General features: G+C 38.4%; 1 protein-coding gene and 1 long non-coding RNA gene across 3 annotated transcripts in view; one reads left to right on the top strand and one right to left on the bottom strand.

The window, feature by feature from the left end:
* Window positions 1-2,735, top strand: part of LOC115892801 — a 71,110-nt gene extending 68,375 nt beyond the window's left edge. The window contains exon 7 of the long non-coding RNA XR_004052718.1: window positions 1,772-2,735. This is a non-coding gene — a long non-coding RNA (uncharacterized LOC115892801). The remainder of the gene's footprint in view (window positions 1-1,771) is intronic.
* Window positions 1-18,309, bottom strand: part of SGMS2 (sphingomyelin synthase 2) — a 98,548-nt gene that overhangs the window by 51,251 nt on the left and 28,988 nt on the right. Inside the window, exon 2 of one of the 2 annotated variants that reach the window (XM_010373208.2) lies at window positions 7,683-7,765. The gene's annotated coding sequence lies outside the window, so the exon portion shown is untranslated. Of the gene's footprint in view, window positions 1-5,832; window positions 5,885-7,682; window positions 7,766-18,309 lie in introns of those variants that run through there. The other variant, XM_030915134.1, reaches the window with a different exon arrangement.

Genomic DNA, 18,309 nt, shown 5'->3' with positions numbered 1-18,309 from the left:
AGCCACATGAAAAGGAAAATACATTCATGGAAAAATCATCCATTAGGTTCTAGTCACTACTTAAAGCATCTAAATGGAACAAGAGGAGACTATGGGGGTGCAGGGGAGGCTTCCACCAGGACTGAAACCAATTAAATAAGATCTTAATGAAGAGAGCTCCTGATTCAGGTTTATTAGAGAAGAAATAAGGCATTAAAGAGAATGAAAATAATTTTATAAAGTTGTAGGTAAAGGTCGTATTCCCTAGAACAAGAGATGGTTAATTAGAAGGTAAATAATGGAAAAGTTATTGGGTGAGCTCAGAGGCCAACAGGAAAGAATATAAAAAAAGTATTATGCTTTATAATGCTAACTGACCATTATACAGATGCAGATTCAAAATTAGGAAATAATATAATACCAATTAGTATAAACTGGTTAGTATTTATAAATAGTTGGTGCTTTAAAAGGCCTTTTCCAAAATACCTAAAATTGAAATATAATAATATCCCAAGTAATCTGAAATTGCATATTTTGATTTAAAGTTAGTCTATAAATTCCATTAGCATTCATGTTTAAAGGTAGACAATTTACAGTATTAAGCTAGATGAGACCTCTATTGTAATAGATTAGCAATCCCAGATTGTATATTTTGTTCTGGGTTGCAGACTATTCCAGTTTTAACATCATATATGACATACACTCCTAAGCCAGATAGCTTTGAGAAAGCAGCTGATTATGTCTTCGAATTTTGTTAATTAAAACTATAAATTCCTATCTCAAATGCTTTTTGGAACAAACAAATGTAAACAACATGAATTCTATCGAAGCTTTTTTATTTGAATCACTTGAGGCATTATTTATGGCTGTTTTTGAAAATGTTATGTTTGTTCAGTAATATTTTATGAATAATGTTAATACAGTTTTCCACCAAGTAACATAAAGATACCTGATGAAAGATGGAGAATCTAAATTCATGTGAATTGTAATAAAATAGAAACACCTCTGGGCTCTTTATAAAATAAACCAAACTTAAATGCATTTTCCCCAAACCAACATACACTTACAGAAAGTTATTCAAGGCATAAGACTGCATATAAAACAGGGATTCTCCCTTCAACATTAAATTCAGTGAAGCACTTTATATATTGTGACTTCAAGGAAAGCTGGGAAATGTTATAGTTCAACGGGCTTTCTCTTTTACTTTTTATAGAGATTGAAAAGTTAACCTTAAGTCACGAGGTCATTATGTTGGCAATAAATAAATCATTATATCATGTTATACACCTTATTATATACAATTTTTGTCAATTAAAAACACATATTTTAGGCCGGGCACGGTGGCTCAAGCCTGTAATCCCAGCACTTTGGGAGGCCGAGATGGGCGGATCACGAGGTCAGGAGATCGAGACCATCCTGGCTAATAACGGTGAAACCCCGTCTCTACTAAAAAATACAAAAAACTAGCCGGGTGTGGTGGCAGGTGCCTGTAGTCCCAGCTACTCGGGAGGCTGAGGCAGGAGAATGCCATAAACCTGGGAGGCAGAGCTTGCAGTGAGCTGAGATCCGGCCACTGCACTCCAGCCTGGGCAACAGAGCGAGACTCCGTTTTAAAAACAACAACAAAACACGTATTTTAAAAGATATCTTTATGGCTTTTGAATAAAACGTCATGTACTTATGTTGTACAACTGACCAGAGTTTCTACCTAATTCAAATTAACTATTATGACTGGCTTTTGAGGCAACCCTGAGAGTCACTCCCCAATCCTTTTCATCCTTTTGACTTTCAGGCCAACTACTTCCTTGGGAAACACCACCATCTCTCAGCCAGCAAAGACAGAACCAGAGAGAGAGAGACTGCAAGTTCAGGAAGAAAGGTTCCAACTACTTTTACTCTCTGTTGCATCTCCTAATGTCATCACTTTCTCAGAGCAGGGTTTAGTCACTACTACAAAACATTGCTCAGGAACTGCAGAGCCACTAGCCTGGCATGTGGTGACATTCCCAACACAATTCTCTAACATTCTGATTTCCTTTCCAAAAATAAATTCAAGCAAAATTAGAACTCTTAAAGATCAGATTGAGATTGAATGCCATTGGCTTTCTCCCCATACCTATGCTCCTACACATCTCTTCAGCCCAGCACAGGGTTTTAAAGCTCACTGCTTACACAGGGCTATCTCCTCCGCTGGTTATGAGCCGCAAGGACAGAGTCCATGTCCTGTTTGTGTTGGTGTTCCTGGCCACTAGCCAAGAACCTGCAGCCCAGCCCTAGAATAGCAGCTGAATGAATGTAGCAGCCCACACATTCAAAGACACCAGAATTATCTTACCCTTTCCCAGAGAGCTTCAGGTACCTTTCTATTCCTAAATGAGTCACTAATGTGTCTGTATAATTATGGTTTCCATATGTGATGCAGAGCCCCAAAATTTCATCTTACTGTGGTTTACTTTCTGTGATTGCATTTTTATTATAAAATATCTTATATAAAAAGGGGGATATAACAGAAGGGAAAAACAGTAAAGCAAAAACCCATATCTAGCTTCAGAGCATTACATATCCACTGGAAACCCTAAAGCAATGCTCCATGAGCACACAGCCTTTCCACTGCATAGCCCTGAGGTCATTTTTTGATACATAATTCTCAAACTATGTAATGCTGAAAGACCTTGAAGAGATTCCTTAAATGATTTATGGTTAAAATTTCTATGATGGCAGTCCTGGAAATCATAAAAGAATAAATACATCCTTGGAAAAGACCTCACTTCTCTTTTTCTTCATTTCTTCACAATTCAGCCCCCACCTCTCAAGGAGCTATGTAAAAGCATGGCGGGCAAGCTAATGCATCCCCAGAGTTTATGACAGATACTAGTTCTAGTGTTTCCCAAATACTAACATTAATACACACAACTACTGTATGGGGTACAATCGCCCCTATCTGAGGTATAAGAAGTTAGAAATCTAACAAGTGACAGAGGTAGGATTTGAATGCATCTGAGTCCAGGCTCCTGTGTAACTATGCTATGTTGTGATTTTCTGGGATCTTGGGCTATTTTTACAATTAGAGATATGACCTAAGGGCAATGGATTTCCATCCTGGTGAGTTCTTTTGGGGAGAGACTGCACTTCTCCCAGCCCTGTCCCCAACCCTTCCTCCTCATAGTTACCATGTAGGAGCATGCAAACTATCTATGTTTGCCCAGTAAGGTGGCATTCTTTCAAACATTAGCTGGCCCCACCTTATAACACACAGGCTAGAAGCTCTAGGTCACTTGACCTCAGAGCACGTGCAAATGTTTATCAGGCTACCCAGTGACTTATAGAGGAGGCATTTCCTGGAAACATCGTGGTTAGACATTTCATTCAGTGAGGTGTTCAGAGCATCTGAATCACTCTTGTTGCCTAGTAACTTGTTTGTGTTTGGCAGGATGAAGACAACTCAGGCACAGGAACAGTCAGACACAAGACAGGTATCTATTCAGCACATCCTCCTCCCAACACTAGACTGCTGATTTAGTGCTTAAACTTGACACTGTTCTTTCCACTTTCTCACTGTTGGTAGAGGCCCTTTCAGTCATTCTCTTTAAGTCAGGAGCATTCAAAAGGCACTATGCTGTACAGAGAATCAACAGATCCTTTGTAGCTGAAATATAGGCTACTCTTTTTCCTATAGAGTTTTGAAAAAGAACTTTTAAGACAAAGCTAATTACAGGGTTCTTACGTATAAAAGGGAAAGGAGTTACATGGTATCATGGAAATTACTTGTCATCCCTAAAAGAATTAGTTCTCTCACATATTCACATATCTGTCCCTTTTTTTTTTTTTTTTGATAACAAGAATTGATTACCACAATATAAGCAGCTTCAGAATCAAGGAGGTTCACCCTCCAATACCGTCATGAATACAAATATATAGCAAAGCTGGCTAAAGTCACCTTACTAACCTTCGTCTTCAAATTTAAGTTAGCATGTGTGCCTGGGTTACTCTAAGAGCCAAAAATCTAGAACAAAACACTCTGGGCTTGCATTCCATTATACATTCTCTGACAGTTATGGCTTTTCCTCTATTATTTTATGTCTCCGCTACTTTCTCAGTCATTTCTATGCGTTAAATATTCAGAGGAGGAAAAGTGGTTTTAAAAAAGCTGCCCCGCCACCGCCCCAATACTGGGGTTTCTGTTGTTCTTTCGTTTTTGCTCTTCTTGTCAGAGGACATGCCTGCTATGGAAACAAGAAAATAAGATGTAAGGGTGTGCTTAAATGTTACTCCTAATCTTAGTGGGAAAGTCCTGAGTTCTAGGTTTATTTAATGTTTATGGACAGGAGGATACAAAAATTGTTTAGAAAATTTTATTTTTTCTTCCTTTCATCCAATAATATTCATCCTAACCTTGGGGTTTCAGTATGCCTGATATTCATAAGAACTATTAAAAATCAAATAGATATGAATCACTTAACTTTAACAACTATAAAACGGGTATGAGTTTACTTAGCAAAGGTTTTCAACTTAAGCATATGTTAATCCTTTATCTCCTCCAAAATATTTTTCTTTTTGAAAGGCATATTTAAGGAAAAAAATCTTTCCATATTAAAAAATTCTTGAATTCTACCAGACAAAGTCCAGAACAGACTTAAGAAAAGAATACTCTCATTATCTAGAAATGGCTAACTGTAGACTGCAATTACTAGTGGCAAGAAATAAGGGGGTTGAATCACTCTCCAAAATATTTCAAAGTCCTTAACCATGTCTCTCAAGCAGGTGTTCCCACTCTGGGGTTCGTAGTTGATAGGTGGACCTCCTGAAGCCCTGTAAAATGTTTTGGCTCATGCACATAACCGGAAATAGAAAGCTTTAGTTCTTCAGATTCTCAAAATCGAGTCTAGGTCTTGGGAAATCAAATTGCCAGCAGATAACTGAGGATTTAACCTCTTGAATTTGTTGCTGACTACCTGTTTAATATAAATTTCAGTAACATAAAAGAAGAATGTTTGTTCCCATGCTGTAACTGAAGATTTCTAATAATTAAAGAGCAGTAGAGCCCCATCTATGACAGCGAGCCAGTTTACTGCACTTGTATAACCTGAGAGCTAAATTACCACTAATTGTCTCATCTTTTGACAATGTATTTAAACTTCATTAGACACGTGAATGTCTGTTATGGCCAGGTGAAGGAGACCGACGTAGTCCCTGGCCTCACAAAGCTTGCAGTCTAGTTGGAGAAACAAACAAATCATTATCACACAGGGAGATAAATGTTTAGATAATTGAAAGTTCAGGATGCTATAAGAACACATTGCCAAGGCACCCAACCTAGTCTGGCATTTAAGCTATGAGAATTGGCAAAATATCCAGATGCGGATGACAGCAGGTACTCTCACAGGTTTCTAGCAGACATGCAATAAGAAAACCTTAGCCAGGCGTGGTGGCTCACGCCTGTAATCCCAGCACTTTGGGAGGCCAAGGCAGGCGGATCACCTGAGGTCAGGAGTTCAAACCAGCCTGACCAAGATGGCGAAACCCCATCTTTACTAAAAATACAAAAATTAGCTGGGCACAGTGGTGGGTGCCTGTAATCCCAGCTATTTGGGAGGCTGAGTCAGGAGAATTGCTTGAACCCAGAAGGCAGACATTGCAGTGAGCTGAAATTGTGCCACTGCACTCCAGCCTAGGCAACAGAGAGAGGCTCTGCCTCAAAAAAAAAAAAAAAAAAAAAGAAAATCTTCCTCTCAGAGAGGCAATTTAATGATATCTATTAAAATTACACATATACCTTATGACTTGCAATTCTACTTTACAAGTTTATATAGATATATTGCCTACATGCAAAATAACCTACATACAGTTACTTACTGTAGTATTGTTTAAGAGCAAACAGTTGGCCACAACCCGAATGTTGTCCATCAATAGATCGCTATTTTAACTGTGGAACATCCATAAATGGACTCTGTTATTCTGTAACTGCTTTAAAAAAAGAATGAGGAAAGTGTCTTAGTACTCGCTTATTAAATCCTCCTCCATATATTGTAAGGAAAAAAAGCATACATTGCAGAGAAATATAGTATGCTATCTTTTATGTTATGAAGGGGGCAAATAGGAATATTCCTATTTGCTTCTTTATGCATAAAGAAATTCGAAGGATGCATTAGACATTGACAGAGGCTGAGAGGATGGTGGAGGCAGAATTTGGGCAGACTCTGAATGTGAAATGTACGAAAATGGCATACTTAAAAAGTAATCCTTACATCAAGTGTGTGGGACATTGAAAAGGAAAAAAAAAAAAAACAGTAATCCTTTATTTTTCAAGCCCAAGTTATATCAACCTAGCACATTTTTTTTTTTTTTTGGTTTATTATTTTAACACGCTTCTAAAATTCTGCAGTGATTAAATTAGAACATAAGACCGCTTTATTTTCCAAATCAGGGTTCCACTCTCTCCTTTCCTGCTTGTGTCCATTTGCCATCCTGAAGGGGGTTTCCCCAGAATACCTGAGAGTGAGGCAAGTCCTCTGTGTCTCCCTGCTCTGGTTTGTTGACTGAGGATATTCAAGAGACTTTTTAAAGCTCATGAAAGAATTTTGTTTTGTTCACTGCCTCATTTGCAACACTGAAAAGAATGCCTGGCACACAGAAAGCGTTCAGTAAGTATTTGTTGAATAAATGAATTCTTTTCTTCACTCAGCTTCAACGAGACAGACACCACCAGACAAAGGGAAAGATATCAAAACGGTGTCAAATATTTAGAAATAGCTGCCATTCCTAGTACCAGCTCAAAATAGGCATTCTAACCTTAGCAACATTCCTAGAATTATTGTGAATTTCACAGAAGACAAATAATGTTATAGAATACTGTGCTCAATAATACTAACTACCCAGAAATATTTATTTTAAATAATTTGGGATTACACGGCCCTGGTGTCTATCTTAGGGTAAAAATCTTTTTAGGCAAACACCAAACAGCAATGATAAAAAGTAAAAAAAAACCAAAACAGCTATCATCAGGGTCAAATGAACCTTAGTCTTAAGGTGCCCAGAGATATAGCAAGAAAAGAGAAAATCTTTTGTACCGAAAAATGCAACTATTTTTATTTTCAATAATAAAATTATACTTGAAATAAAATTCAAAGTACTCTAGGCAGTGAATTGAGTTGTACTGCTTCAACCACAACAAGCAAAACCTCTTCCTCCTCAGTGGGCATAGAATGGGTATAACTACTACAGCTCTTTAATTTTGGTTTAAATAACTATAAAAAACAGAATAACTTTGCTAGTAATTTCAGTACTGTTGCTAAAAGGTGCATGGCTGGCTGATATTTCTTTGAAGATTTTCTGTTTTCTTAAGGCGTGGTTGAGAGAGTTGATTGAGCGCTCTCTTTTGGCAGTAATGCAAACAGGTTAGGAAGTTTTGGGGTCACCTCTATTTCTCTGGCTGTCATTTAAAACGGCAATCCAAGACTGAGAAAACATCCACTCACCTGAAAGAGCTTGAAATTTAAGACTCTCCTGAGGATAAAATTAAAATTCTCAGAGTTAAGACATTTATGAAATGTCTTAACCAGAGAAGGGAAGATAGCAGCAAAGCTGCAGGATAACTGATAGACAGCCAACCTTCAGCTGAAGCAAGTTAGACTCATGCTATAGCAGCAGGAAGCACCAAACCTACCAAACCTACTGTTTCCAGATGGTAGCACAGTAATTCCCACCTTGATCCTTGCAGCAGTCAACACTCCCAGTCTCTGGCAGATCCTTTCGGAGCAGAGTGTTATAGGGCCACAGGATGACAGTTCTAGGGGAAGAAAAAGTCAGAGATTAAATGAGAATGAGGCTTTGATGCTATGTTTTGCTAGTTTTCTGGGGGAGGAGGTGAAATTAAGAGCCCTCTGATGCTACCCTCCTAGAGCTCTCCAATACTGACCCTCCAGGAGAGTTGCCAGGAAAACACTGGCTCTGACATGTACTGACATTTCAGGACAAGAAGAACAACTCAGCCGTTCATTCCACTAATATTTACCACCTGCCAGCCCCTATTTAAAGTTGGAGTGGCGCGGGCAGGCAGATTCCCTTCCCTCCTGATGTTCATGTTCTAACACAGGAACACACAGATAAACAAGACCAGTCAATGCCGCTCAAAAAAGTCAGAGTCAGGGCAAGGCTGGTGTGGTTGATGTAGAGCAAGCAGTCAGGGAAGCCTTTCTGAGGGGATATTTAAGACTTAATAAGGGTTGAGGATGGGGCAGGGGCAGCTGCAAAAGAAGAGTAAGCCAGGCAGAGGGAGCAGCTCGCCCAAAGGCCCTGAGGCAGGAATGAGCCAGGAAGGTTTAAAAAGAACGGAAAGGCAAGCACGGCTAGAGTATTGTGAACTAGGCACAGAGAAGGGAAGAAGAGTGCAGAGGGCTTTATAGGACAGTAGAAGGACTATGTACATAAAGGGCAAACTAAGTGTCACAGAAACTTAGGTTGATGTGCTTTGCATAATCTGCCACCTACTAAATGGTAGAAGATTTGCTTTGAAATACATACAGTTGCTGCAATCAAATGGATTTTTAAGTAGCTGAAATTTGCCCTGTGGATGGAAGCAAAATATAGGCCACTGGCCAGAGGTCTGCAGTTCATAGAACCACAATATGAATATCCAAAGAATACAGCCTGAGACTACCCAACAGTGCATATATGTATATGATTTGGTAGTGCACATATATATATCTTTTAACTACCTAACAAATTTCATTAAAATCTATGTTTAACAACTGCAGGATGTACACTCATCTGCAACCAGAAATTGATTTTTAGTTGAGATCCCATCTTAATCAAAAATACTCAACTCTTGGAAGAAACTCAAGAACAAATGTGTCACTCTTAGGTATATACTCAAGAAAAATGAAAACACCAGTCCAAGCAAAAACTGTACACAAATATTCATAACAGCATTATTCATAATGGCCCCAAAATGGAAACAACCCAAATGTCCATCAACTATTAAATGGATAAACAAAATGTGGCAAACCCATATACTATTACTGAGCAATGGAAAGGAATAAAGTAGTGATACACACTATAGCACGAATGAATCCTGACAACATTATTCTAAGTGAAAGAAGCCAGTCACAAAGACCACATGTTATATGATCCCATTTATATGAAATGTGCAGAATAGGCAAATCCATAAAGACAGATTTGTGGTTGCCAAGGGCTGGGGGACGAAGAGAAGGGAAAGTGAATGCTAATGGGTCTAGGGTTTCTTTTTGGAGTGCTGTAAATATTCTAAAATTAAATAGTGGGGTTGGCTGCACAACTCTGAATATACCAAAAACTACTGATTTGTACAATTTGAAAAGGCCAGTTTTATGGTATGTGAATTATAACTCAGTAAAACTGTTGTAAAAATAGAAGAACAAAAGAATATCTGAAATGCTGTGAACAGATGAAATAAACTTCAAGTGGCCCAAAATGCTATATTCCAGTAAGCATTACTAGACCCCATTAAAAGGGATAAGCAGTTTACACTTCAGATACTGTATACTACACTCCCTGTGGGACAGGTTTATCCCTCTGGAAAGATGACCTGATCCTTGGAGGATGTTTTTCTTGTTTCACTTGGAACCTTTCTCCAGTTATTACCCTCTCTCGACTCCATCTACCATCCCCACTCACTCCACGCAAATGAAATTAAAGCAGATAGTTGCTTTTGTGCTCTAACTCAAGTCTGTGGACAATTACAATTGTTTAGAGCATAGTATTAATTATATTTCTAATATGGTCAGCTTATAGATTTTATTCAGTTATAGAGCCAAACCTAGCACTTTTCATCTAGTCAAGCTGAAAATGTGTGCTCTTGTCAAAAAGGAGAATGGGCAAAAGGGTAGATACTGGAATGCAAAACAAATTCAAGCTTACTACTCTAAAATCCCTTTCTGTATACATCTTAACATGGTGTTACATTAAGACTACATTCATTTTAAATAGTATCTTATAAGTTCGTGATTTATTTTAAAGTATATGTAGAATATATAATTTCACAAAGGAATAAAGTAAATTATATAACAACAGCAAAATACTACTGTGAGACGATTAATGTAGAATCAGAGAGGCAGGTAAACACAGAGAGAGGTTCTTGATCACAAGGTGTAGTGGAAGAGGGAACACTATCTCCTGGGACTGAATATTGTTCTACCTGCTCCCGGTAGCGAATCACTGCAGAGGCAGCAAAGCTTGATGTTTATGAAAAGGATTCTGAAGGCCGACTCCACACTTAGCATGACTGCACGATTAAGTATTGTGGCTCCAGGCATGATACTTAATTTCTCTGAGACTTAGTTCCCTCATCTATAAATAGTACTAACTTAACAAGGTCCTTAAAAGGATCAAAGGTTATATAAAAACAAATAATAGATCTAAAGGGAGAGACAGATTGCAATACAATAATAGTAGAGGACTTCACCCCACTTTTGGCAATGGACAGATCACCCACGCAGAAAATCAGTAAAAAAACATTGGAATTAAACTATACTCTAGACCAAATAGACCTATAACAGACATTTACACAACATTTCATCCAGCAGCCACAAAACAAGTCTCTACAAATTCAAAAAAGTCACTATGAAATCAAAGCATCTTTTCTGAATCCAATGGAATAAAACTAAAAATCAATAACAAGAAGAACTTCGGAAACTGTGCAAATGTATGGAAATTAAACAACATGCTCCTGATCAATGAAGAAATTAAGAAGGAAATTTAAACATTTCTCGAAATAAATGAAAACGGAAACACAACATACCAGAACCTATCAGATATAGCAAAAGCAGTACTGAGGAAATTTTATAGCACCTTATGCCCACATCGAAAACATAGAAAGACTCCAAATAGGCCGGGCGCGGTGGCTCAAGCCTGTAATCCCAGCACTTTGGGAGGCCTAGACGGGCGGATCACGAGGTCAGAAGATCGAGACCATCCTGGCTAACATGGTGAAACCTCGTCTCTACTAAAAAATACAAAAAACTAGCCGGGCGAGGTGGCGGGCGCCTGTAGTCCCAGCTACTCGGGAGGCTGAGGCAGGAGAATGGCGTAAACCCGGGAGGCGGAGCTTGCAGTGAGCTGAGATCCGGCCACTGCACTCCAGCCCGGGCGACAGAGCGAGACTCCGTCTCAAAAAAAAAAAAAAAAAAAAAGACTCCAAATAAATAACCTAATGGTGTACCTCAAGGAACCAAAAAAGAACAAATCCAAAACTAGTAGAAGGAAATAATAAAGATCAAAGCAGAAATAAATGGAGAAAAAAAGACTTGAAGGAGTTAATACTAATAAAGAGATCAGAAAGAGCACCTGGTATACAATAAGCATTAGATGTATTTGTTAAATGATTAACATACAGTATACTAGTTAAGTCTTGCAAAATGACTAAAACTGTGCTGCATATTTGGCTCCCAACTCCTTTGTAGCTACAGGGGAAGAAATTTTCCAAACTCAGAAAGAGAAAATGCATGTATCTCCATATGTGTTAGGAGGAAGGCAAGTGGGAACCATATTTTATTCCTCAGGAGAAAAAAGAAAGCATTTGACACTTAGCTTTAATATGGCCTGTAAACAAGAGGCAATGAGCAATACTGCAGACCAGGGAAGACCACCATATGATGTCACTTGATAGTTTTTCACTGCGTTTCTCAATAAATCCCAAGGCATAACTCTCTAGAATTTCTGTAGTAGGAAGACAAGGCAATGTGATACAAATATACAACTCTGATGGTCGGCTCACAACTGCACCAGAAATCTCCAGTCCATCTTTTACTTCCATTTCCCTCTGCCATGCTTCTGATAACCAGAGCTGAGGAGGAGACAGTTCCAGATCTCTGAAACAAATTCTCCAACATTAGGAGATGGCCAAAATATAGCCACATAAAAACACTAAGTAACCTGATGCATTGAAAAGCAACTCCCCCTAGAAGCACGTTTTTAAGTTTAATGGACTTCAGAGTCATTGTCTGGCTAAAGAACAGCTATAATCATCTCAGGGGATTAAAGAACTTGGAAGAATATTCCTATTAGTCATAGTCATTTCAGGCTCCAACTAACAGTTAAACATAGAACTTTCATGAATTACAAAAGCTATTATGCTTAAGCCATGTTTTACTGTAAATTGGACAGTAGATAACTTTTATTTAAATGATTAGTTATACAGTGCAAACCTTAGCTAGAAAACAACCTGTGTTCCTTCAGATAGTCCCATATTGTACATGGAAGACATGATAAAGTTGAATTTCCACAGCTATTACACAGTCCTGTGACTAAGCTGATGTCCCAGTGATTTATCAGCCTTTTTCACTCCATCTGGCAAAGTATGTTGTTCTTAAGGCTAATTATTTAATAATGTTTTCTTCAGATAAAAATGGTACTAATCTTATAGTGGTTAATCAACTATAGCAATGTATTTTCATTTGCATACCTAGGGAGTATTGCTAAAGAGAGTAGAAAATAGATTAATTCCCTTGCGGTTCATGTACACTAAATGTAGCATTCTGTAAGGAAGGACAGCAAGAGATGGCATTTATAACTAACTCCTGTGCGTTCTTGGAGAAGCCTTTTTTGACCCTCCCAGACTGCATTCGGTTTCCTTTCCCTTGCTCCACGTTACTCTCTGCTTTTTCTCTGACATAACAGCTTGCTAACTGTAACTTTGGTCAATTATTTGTAGAGATTTACTTGTCTCTTTCCAGTCAGACTGCAAGCTCTGTGAGGGAAGGGATCACATGTGTCAGATTCTCTGCTGTCTTTCTGGCACAGAATTGAGGGTTATAAATATCTGTTCACTGACTAACTCCCACTTTATAAGATAAGCTGTGTTCCTAAAGGATCACATGTCAGTTCCTCTCAAGATAAGGAAGTCACTGAAGTAATCTTATAAGGGGAGTAAGGAGAGGGAGTAAGCCCCACTAATACCATTTAATATTATGAAACAGTGACCCACAAGTTTGAACTCTGAAAATTACAGAAGCACAGTCCAGGGATATGGCTATGGCAGATGTGACTGAAGGTGAGGGAGAAAAGGAGTGGGGAGGAATAACCCACTAATTTAGATGGGTGCTTTCAGAGTGAAAGTTTATTATAAGAGCTCAAATAGTGTTTTCTAATTATAGACTGTTAAATTTAAAATACATTGAAAGGCCACTCTGTACTTCTCTCTGCCCAATGCAGACTGAATTAAAATATCCAAGAAACAGGACATTTTTTTAAGCCCAGAAACACTGACACACCCATTAAAAAGTTCTGTCTCGTAAGAACTGCTTTCTACAGTTTCTGTTAGGTCTTCCATGGCTCAGACAATTGGCAATCTTGTTCTTTCTTTCATGACACAAAGTTGTTATATCCAAACAATTAACCTCCTAAAGTTAAAGTCATGAGCAATGACAAGGTCATATGGTATCATAACGGTGAAAATTAAATAATTTTAAACAAATGCCTTCAAACCTTCTGCAATAAAAGAAAACTCTTACACTTTAACATTTAAAGTGAGAAAGTGTTTAACCTTACTAGTGAGCAAAGAAACTCAAAGAAGTGAGATAGCATTTTTCTACATCGGCTCTTTAAAATACCAATATAAAATTATTAAGCTGTTCTCCAGGGGTATTGTAAAATATATTTCTTATATTCTATAAACCTCCTAAGAATGTGAACAAAGATTTAGCTCTGAGCATATTAACCATTACATTGCTGATAACAGTAAAAAATAAAAAGAGAAACAAGTGTCCAATAATAAGGGACTGTTAAAAACAACATGGTGGGTAGATACAATGGAAGAATGAAATGCTCCTATCACAGTTAGTGGGGAATGACAAGAGGTTCATTATATATTCATGGGTACAAAACAATGATATGTGTATGATCCTATTTCTCCTGTTTTTACAAGTTGCATGTGTAAACATAAACGTGACTAGAAAGACAATGCAAAATGCTAACAGATAATAGATTTATAGATGACTTAAATTTTTCTTTTGCTTATCGAGGCATAACATGTCCTAAAATAAACATGAGTTGCTATTATAATTAGAAAGTTAAAGAGAAAAGATGACACAAAAACTCTCGAAACACATTTCCAAATAGCTACCATAGTCACATTCTCTTTTAAAAAATTATTATGACTTGGGAGGCTGAGGCGGGCGGATCACAAGGTCACGAGATCGAGACATTCCTGGCTAACACAGTGAAACCCCGTCTCTACTAAAAATACGAAAAAAAATTAGCTGGGTGTGGTGGCAGGCACCTGTAGTCCTAGCTCCTTGGGAGGCTGAGGCAGGAGAATGGCGTGAACTTGGGAGGCGGAGCTTGCAGTAAGCCGAGATCACACCACTGCACTCCAGCCTGGGCGACAAAGTGAGACTCCATCTCAAAAAAAAAAAAAAAAAAAAAAAAAAAAAATTATTATGACAAGCACATTGTTTCATATCATTATGCTCTGGGGATAAAAACGGTACACCTCATTTTTCATTTTGGTCAGTCTGTGTGTGGGGCAAACAAATAAAGACATTCAGTCTGGAATCTTAAAAGTTTTCCTTTTAGCAAGATGCCATTTGTGGTGATGTACCACCAAGTAGCGAAGAGGTCAGCCTCTCCAGTTAAATATAGCCTAATTACATAGTTGATAAAGGAAAATGTACATATTTACTATGATTACTACTCACACTCAAAGAAAATCCTGTCTTTGAAATAGAAATGAAACCAAAAGTAAAAATAAAACAAGAAACTTAACTCATAAATGTGAATTAAGATAGAAGCAAATTTGGGAGGGGGTTATGATAGAGAAGCTGCCCTCTGCTCAGGGAGACAGGACATTTGCTGGGAGGCAGAAAAACTCACCAGGATATACAGAAGTGTTATTATCAAAACTGTAAGAATCCTGTAGAATATACACCTGAGTAGGTTAACAGAATGAGCAGAATGGCTATACCTGAGTACTTTAGCCAGAGCTAAGTTTGTGTTAACTATCCAAGTTAGGCAGTGCCCTTCAGCTTTCTAGCCATCCAAGTCTCTCATTGACTGGATGGTAGTTACTTAGATTACCTGATTGGCAATCCATGTCCTCTAGTTTTTATTTTCCTCTATCCTAATCTTTTGTTGCCCTTGTTCTTAAGATTTCCAAGAGGTTGCTTACTCTAGCCTCCTCCGTAGTTAGCAGTTTGCTTCTCTTGTGAGAAACCTGTTTGAAAGATGAATGATCTGCACTTGTCATAACTCTTACAAAGTCTTCCACCAGGTGTACCATGAGCATGGCATGCACCACAGACTTCCACACCGTGCAGGCTTCCAACATTCCTTCCAAGCAATCAAAAAGCAAGTTGCATATTAGCATATTTACATAAACCCCTATTTCACAAAGCAAAGTTTTTTCAAGTCTTCTTTTAAGTCTTGGAGGGAGGACGACATGTAGAGAGAACAAAACGGGAGCTAAGAAATTAAATATTCAGGAGTTATTTGGTGATGTCCATATAAAAGGGAGTATTAAAGTACTGGAATCACTGGAGCAAGAGAAGAAGAAAGTGAAATGGGGGGTATACTTGTAGAAGGTTTTGCAACTGAATCTTCAGCAACATAAAGGAAAATAAAGCAAAGCCCCCAGAAGCTGGGAACATGAATGCATTTGGATGAGCATCAAGGTGGAAATCAGAGGATCTGTCAGTGGAACCTCAGAAACCACCCAAGCTCTCTCTAATGGGCTGTAACAAAATGGGATGGTGATGCTGACCATGTAAATAGGGCAGCCACAGGCTTTTACCTCAGACTTTTAAGTCACGCAAGGTCAGAGGCTACACCTCAGGTACCATAGGAAGGGAAAGTGAAAGGAGTGAATGTTGCTAATGTCATTTTCAGTGATCACACCATTCTTCCTGGGCTAGATACCCTGGATGCCCCTTGATCTCAGAATATGGCATCTTCAATAGAAGGATGAGGTTCAGCACACAGAAAGGGAACCTCTGAGGTTTTCCCTTACCTCCCTAAAGAGTCTAAAGCTTGCTATACAAAAAAGTAAAGAATAATTCTTATCTTTTCAAAAAGGCTTAGAGATAGTAAACAATACCAGTTTTCCATCACATTTCTAAACAAACAAAAAAGTATAAGGGAAAAGTAACCACATTGTGTTAGTCTGTTCTTGCACGACTATAAAGAAATACCTGAGACTTGGTGGTTTATAAAGAAAAGAGGTTGAATAGCAGTTCTGTACGCTTTATAGGAAGCATTATGCTGGCATCTGCCTGGCTTCTCAGGAAGCCTCAGGAAACTTACAATCATGGCAGAAGGTAAAGGAAAAGCAAGCACATCACATAGCAGGAGACAGTGATGGGGGAGACGGCATACACTTTTAAATGACCAGATTTTCTGAGAACTCACTATTGTGAGAACAGTACCAAGAAGATGGCACTAAATCATTCATGAGAAATCCACCACCACGACCTAATCACCTCCCTGCAGGCCCCACATCCAACACTGGGGATTATAATTCAACATGATATTTGGGTAGGGACACATATCCAAACTATATCACACATGTGTTCTTTCCAGTGGGGATACACACACTCATTTTCCACTTTGTTTTTCATGGTACTTTGGCTAAATTTTAATATGTAATAACAATGGAATAATGTAGTTCATGAGCTACTTTCTTTTTTTTTTTTTTTTTTATTATACTTTAAGTTCTAGGGTACATGTGCATAACGTGCAGGTTTGTTACATATGTATACTTATGCCATGTTGGTGTGCTGCACCCATCAACTCGACAGCACCCATCAATTCATCATTTATATCATGTATAACTCCCCAATGCAATCCCTCCCTCCTCCCCCCTCCCATAATAGGCCCCAGTGTGTGATGTTCCCCTTCCCGAGTCCAAGTGATCTCATTGTTCAGTTCCCACCTATGAGTGAGAACATGCGGTGTTTGGTTTTCTCTTCTTGTGATAGTTTGCTAAGAATGATGGTTTCCAGCTGCATCCATGTCCCTACAAAGGACACAAACTCATCCTTTTTTATGGCTGCATAGTATTCCATGGTGTATATGTGCCACATTTTCTTAATCCAGTCTGCCACAGATGGACATTTGGGTTGATTCCAAGTCTTTGCTATTGTGAATAGTGCCGCAATAAACATACGTGTGCATGTGTCTTTGTAGTAGAATAATTTATAATCCTTTGGGTATATACCCAGTAGTGGGATGGCTGGGTCATATGGTACATCTAGTTCTAGATCCTTGAGGAATTGCCATACTGTTTTCCATAATGGTTGAACTAGTTTACAATCCCACCAACAGTGTACAAGTGTTCCTATTTCTCCACATCCTCTCCAACACCTGTTGTTTCCTGACTTCTTAATGATTGCCATTCTAACTGGTGTGAGATGGTATCTCATTGTGGTTTTGATTTGCATTTCTCTGATGGCGAGTGATGATGAGCATTTTTTCATGTGTCTGTTGGCTGTATGAATATCTTCTTTTGAGAAATGTCTGTTCATATCCTTTGCCCACTTTTTGATGGGGTTGTTTGTTTTTTTCTCGTATATTTGTTTGAGTTCTTTGTAGATTCTGGATATTAGCCCTTTGTCAGATGAGTAGGTTGCAAAAATTTTCTCCCATTCTGTAGGCTGCCTGTTCACTCTGATGGTAGTTTCTTTTGCTGTGCAAAAGCTCTTTAGTTTAATTAGATCCCATTTGTCAATTTCTGCTTTTGCTGCCATTGCTTTTGGTGTTTTAGACATGAAGTCCTTCCCCATGCCTATGTCCTGAATGGTACTACCTAGATTTTCTTCTAGGGTTTTTATGGTATTAGGTCTAACATTTAAGTCTCTAATCCATCTTGAATTAATCTTCGTATAAGGAGTAAGGAAAGGATCCAGTTTCAGCTTTCTATTTATGGCTAGCCAATTTTCCCAGGACCATTTATTAAATAGGGAATCCTTTCCCCATTTCTTGTTTGTCTCAGGTTTGTCAAAGATCAGATGGCTGTAGATGTGCGGTATTATTTCTGAGGACTCTGTTCTGTTCCATTGGTCTATATCTCTGTTTTGGTACCAGTGCCATGCTGTTTTGGTTACTGTAGCCTTGTAGTATAGTTTGAAGTCAGGTAGCGTGACGCCTCCAGCTTTGTCCTTTTGACTTAGGATTGTCTTGGCAATGCGGGCTCTTTTTTGGTTCCATATGAACTTTAAGCAGTTTTTTCCAATTCTGTGAAGAAACTCATTGGTAGCTTGATGGGGATGGCATTGAATCTATAAATAACCTTGGGCAGTATGGCCATTTTCACGATATTGATTCTTCCTATCCATGAGCATGGTATGTTCTTCCATTTGTTTGTGT

The sequence above is a fragment of the Rhinopithecus roxellana genome, chromosome 2, assembly GCF_007565055.1.
Source record: "Rhinopithecus roxellana isolate Shanxi Qingling chromosome 2, ASM756505v1, whole genome shotgun sequence".
NCBI lineage: Eukaryota > Metazoa > Chordata > Mammalia > Primates > Cercopithecidae > Rhinopithecus > Rhinopithecus roxellana.
This window is presented reverse-complemented; position numbering and strand designations above follow the sequence as displayed.